Genomic DNA, 4,492 nt, shown 5'->3' on the forward strand with positions numbered 1-4,492 from the left:
GTAACTTATATTTTACTTCTACCTTTGTTCAAAATCTCTCAGTACATTGCTATAAGCTTTATTAAACAGTCAATTATGTCCTAAAGAAGTGCTTTAAATTGGAAAAAAAAATGCCTTTCCTATTTACTCACATATTTAACATTTCTGGGACTCTTTATTCCTTTATGTAGATGCAGGTTTCCACATGGGCTCCTTTTCCTTCCATCTGAAGAACTACCTAAAACATTTCTTGTAGTGCACATGTGCTGGGGATAAACTCTACCAGGTTCAGTGTGTCAGAAAACTCCTTCCTCTCCATATTTATTTATTTTTTTAACAATTTTATTTCTAAGTAATCACTATACCCAACGTGGGGCTCGAATTTACAACCCTGAGATCAAGAGTCCCATGCTCTACTGACTGAGCCAACCAGGCGCCCCTCTATTTTTTTTTTTTAAGATTTTATTATTTATTTGAGAGAATGAGATAGAGCATGAGACGGGGGAGGGTCAGAGGGAGAAGCAGACTCCCTGCCGAGCAGGGAGCCCGATGCGGGACTCGATCCCGGGACTCCAGGATCATGACCTGAGCCAAACGCAGTCACCCAACCAACTGAGCCACCCAGGCGCCCGCCCCTCTATGTTTAAAAGATATCTTCATCCGATATTTCTTCTTCCAGCATGCTAGAGATGTTTTTCTATTATCTTCTGAAAACAAAGTCTGAGATCATCCTTAATTATTTTTCTCCTGTGTTTTTTCTTTGGTGGCTTTTAAAGTCTTCCCTTGATCACTAGTTTTCAGCAGTTTGATTACAATGATTTTCCTTGTGTTTATCTGGCTTCAGATTCTTCCCACTTTTCTTCAGGTCCCACCTCCTGGGATCTAAATATTCTTATTACTTTTTTCAGTCTTTTTCCTTCTGTGCCCTTCATTTTGAATTATATAGTTTCTATTTCTTTGGGTTTGATATCACTGTCTTCTGTAGTATCTAATGTTCTATGAATCTTAGCCAGTGAGACTCACTTCTGATATTATATTTTTTTCACATTTTAAGTGTTCCATTCCATTTTTGTCTTTTTCATCTTTTCTATTTCTTTTCTCATTATTATTTGCATTAAATTCTTGAACTATTTACAAGATCCATTTAAAAGTCTTTGGCTGCTAATTCCATTATCTCTGTAATTTGTCTTTTTCTTTTTCCTGGTTACAGATCACCCTATTCTGATTCTCGTCACATATGGTAGTTTTTGATTGGATGATGGACATTGTGAGTAATAGCAATGCATATCTACATTTTGTCATCTTTTCTTTCTTTTTTTTTAAGAAGACGGAGATTTGCTCTAGCAAGCAGTTTAGTTATTTATGGATTACTTGATCCTTTAAGAATTGTTTTTATTCTTTGTTAGGGTGAGTCAAGAGCAGTCCTTATTCTAGATGTAGTTTGACCTTACTACTAAAGGCATGACCTTTCTAAGTTGCCTATGATTTCCCAGTGATCAATAAACACTGTTCTGGCTGACCAGAGCTCAAAAATTCCCTGTCAGTGTTCAGATTTTAGCTTTCTGGTTGTTCTTTTTCCCACCTTGTGGAGTTTCACCTTATATGTGCACATTTTAGGATTCAGCATAGGTTCAAGTGAATTCCTATGAAGATTTAAAACTTTTTTTTTTTTGGTCGGCTTACTCCTTTTCCGAACTCTGCTTAACAACTTCCAGGTAATGCAGCCTCACTGAATTCTGATATTGGTCTCCTCAACTCAATAAGACTAATCTGTTCTGCTTGAGATACCTGTGCCTATACCACTTTCCAAAATGTTCCTCCAGGCAGAAAGCCAGGGTAAAGTAGTATAGGATTTATTTCATTTGTTTCTTTTCTCTCAGGAATCACATTTTTATACTGCCTGTGTGGCTCAATGTTTAATGACAGTTGTTTCATATATTCTACCCTGTTTTTTAGTTGTTTATAACAGAAGTCTGTTTTCTCTTAATATATTCAGAAACAGAATCTAACAAATTATTTTGACTGATTTTTTTCACTGACGTAGCATAACGGTATAACTAATAATATTTAATAATAATATACATACAATGTGTTAGGTACTATAAGGGCCTTTTAAAAATATCTCATTGGGTCATCATAAAACTACTACAAAGGAAGCATTATCAACACCATTTTATGAATGTGGAAAATGGACCTGAAGAAAAGAAATACCTTGACTTGGGGCACCTGGGTGGCTAAGTTGGTTAAGCATCGGACTCTTGATTTCAGCTAAGGTCATGATCTGAGTCCTGAGACTGAGCCCTCTGGTAGGCTCCCCACTCAGCAGGGAGTCTCCTTCTTTCCCTCTCTCTTCCTCTGCCTCTGCCCCTTCAACTGACTTGGTCTGTCATCTATATAGGCTTTTCTTACTTTTTCATAGCAACATGGAGATCACATGGTTTGGTTCGATTTATAATTAATAAATTTCATGATTAACTTCCTGAAATGAGAACTGCTTAGAGTAGCAGGGGAGAGGGTTGGAGGGAGAGAAACAAGGAATATCGATCACTCTTAGATCAAAGTCCTGGGGGGAAGACAGGTCTTAAATTCAGACTGGAAGGAGCTATACTTGCAATCATAAACTGCTTATGTGGCTTTTATAAAAATAAGTGTCTAAGGAAAGAATCATGAAGCCTATAAAGACTATTTAAACATCTGGAACAAAGCTCCATTTCTCTACCTCAAGAAAAGCTCTATCCCAAGACAACATTTCAATCTAAAATTTGTGGGGACTTTGGGCATTGAAAGAAAATAGAATATCAGCAATTCTATGTCTGGTTTTTTTGAATGAACTGTCTGCTATACGAGGATAGTTAGTCATAGGAGGTCAGCTGATGCTAAAGCAATCAATGCAATTGTCATTATCAATGGATGACTAGAGTTTGACGACAGTAATATGACATCCTAGGAGCATAAAAATCCATTCACTAAGGAAGTAAGAGTCAACGTATATACACAAAGAGTGCTGTTTTTTAGATTATTCTACTATTCTCCCAACTGCATAAACATAATCACCTGAAATTGCAGACTCTAAACTTTTTGTCCTTGATGATAATATTCAAAGCAGAAATGATACAAGCACATTTTCAGAGGGTGCATTAGCATGGAGATATAAAGCCAATGACAGCATAAAGGGAAGGTTTGAACTCTCCAACTAATGAGCAGTAATGTAATGCATACTTACCATTGAATTGGGTTTTGAAACTGTTATTTTCTTTTTGGACTGGATTTCCCACAAGATGAAATTTTTTTAAAAAAACCTCATTATTAGTACATGAGAAGCTTAAAATCATATGCCACCCTTAATTAAAGTTGGAAGGTAAAGCAGCTTTTTGGTCTTTTTCAAAATTCTGTAGAATGAACTAATAACTTATGCTTTTTCTATCCAATTTTTCAGAATCATCTGAGGGAGAAGAGATGGTTGTATAAAATACAAAAAAACAAGGTCAAAATTAAAATAGTAGGTGAGTACATTTTCCTTTACAGTCATCTTCATAACTTTTGATATACTAATATATTCATGATAAACTATTCTTGAAAGTATTCTAGAGTATAATTTGAATACTATTTCTAAATATAAGTTAGTGCCTTTCTTCTAATTATCATAATAGAGAATCTAGTTCATTAATTTCTATAGTACCTCAGATATATAACCAGAGGCACAAAATTATCAGTCTTAAATAACCATGTATAAACAAACCATGTAACTTTCTCTTGAGATTATTCTGAATGAGTTCATATTACTTCATGTTTACATTTTATGTTTTAAAATATATTTTGTTGCATATAGAAGACCACAAAGATTACCTCCATGCAATATGCTGCTTGCTTAGGATCACGTTTTAGAACTGAGGACTGGTATGTCTCAGTATTTAAATATTTTCCATGTTTCTCTCTTACAACCTTAGGTATCTCCATTAAGAAAAATAGCATTTTACAGGGATCATAGGACAATAAGCAAAATTTCATCATCATTAATCATGGATAAGAGAGAAGATGGATAAGAGAGAAATTCACTGTTGCCATGACACACAAGGAAAGGAGTAAGTGCATTTGATGTCTCCTGCGGAATACAGGATAACTTTTTCTTTAGAAACAGTGACATCTTTGTGCTCACTTCGGCAGCACATATACTAAAATTGGAACGATACAGAGAAGATTAGCATGGCCCCTGCGCAAGGATGACACGCAAATTCGTGAAGCATTCCATATTTAAAAAAAAAAAAGAAAAGAAACAGTGACATCTTTAACCCTCAGAACTGACCACTGGGAGCCTTTCCTATCTGTGCCATTGGCTTGCTGTGTCCCTTCAGGACAGTCATCATGGCTCTTCATTTCTCAAATTTAAATGGAAGCACAGTGGATAGTGACCCATTATAGGCATGCTACTACTAACTGTTCTCTTTGTTAAAAAGAAGTTGGATGGCCTCTGTAACATGATTGAAAACTGCTCATAAAACAATCCATCCATCTT

At 35.6% G+C, this 4,492-nt stretch overlaps 1 non-coding gene across 1 annotated transcript; it reads left to right on the plus strand.

Annotated features, from left to right (window-relative positions):
* Positions 1-4,127: 4,127 nt before the first annotated feature.
* Positions 4,128-4,234, plus strand: LOC118001648. The gene has a single exon (XR_004676758.1). It is a non-coding gene; the product is annotated as a U6 spliceosomal RNA (small nuclear RNA).
* Positions 4,235-4,492: the final 258 nt, after the last annotated feature.

The sequence above is a fragment of the Mirounga leonina genome, unplaced genomic scaffold (assembly GCF_011800145.1).
Source record: "Mirounga leonina isolate KUSES-001 unplaced genomic scaffold, KU_Mleo_1.0 Mir_53, whole genome shotgun sequence".
NCBI classification, from domain to species: domain Eukaryota; kingdom Metazoa; phylum Chordata; class Mammalia; order Carnivora; family Phocidae; genus Mirounga; species Mirounga leonina.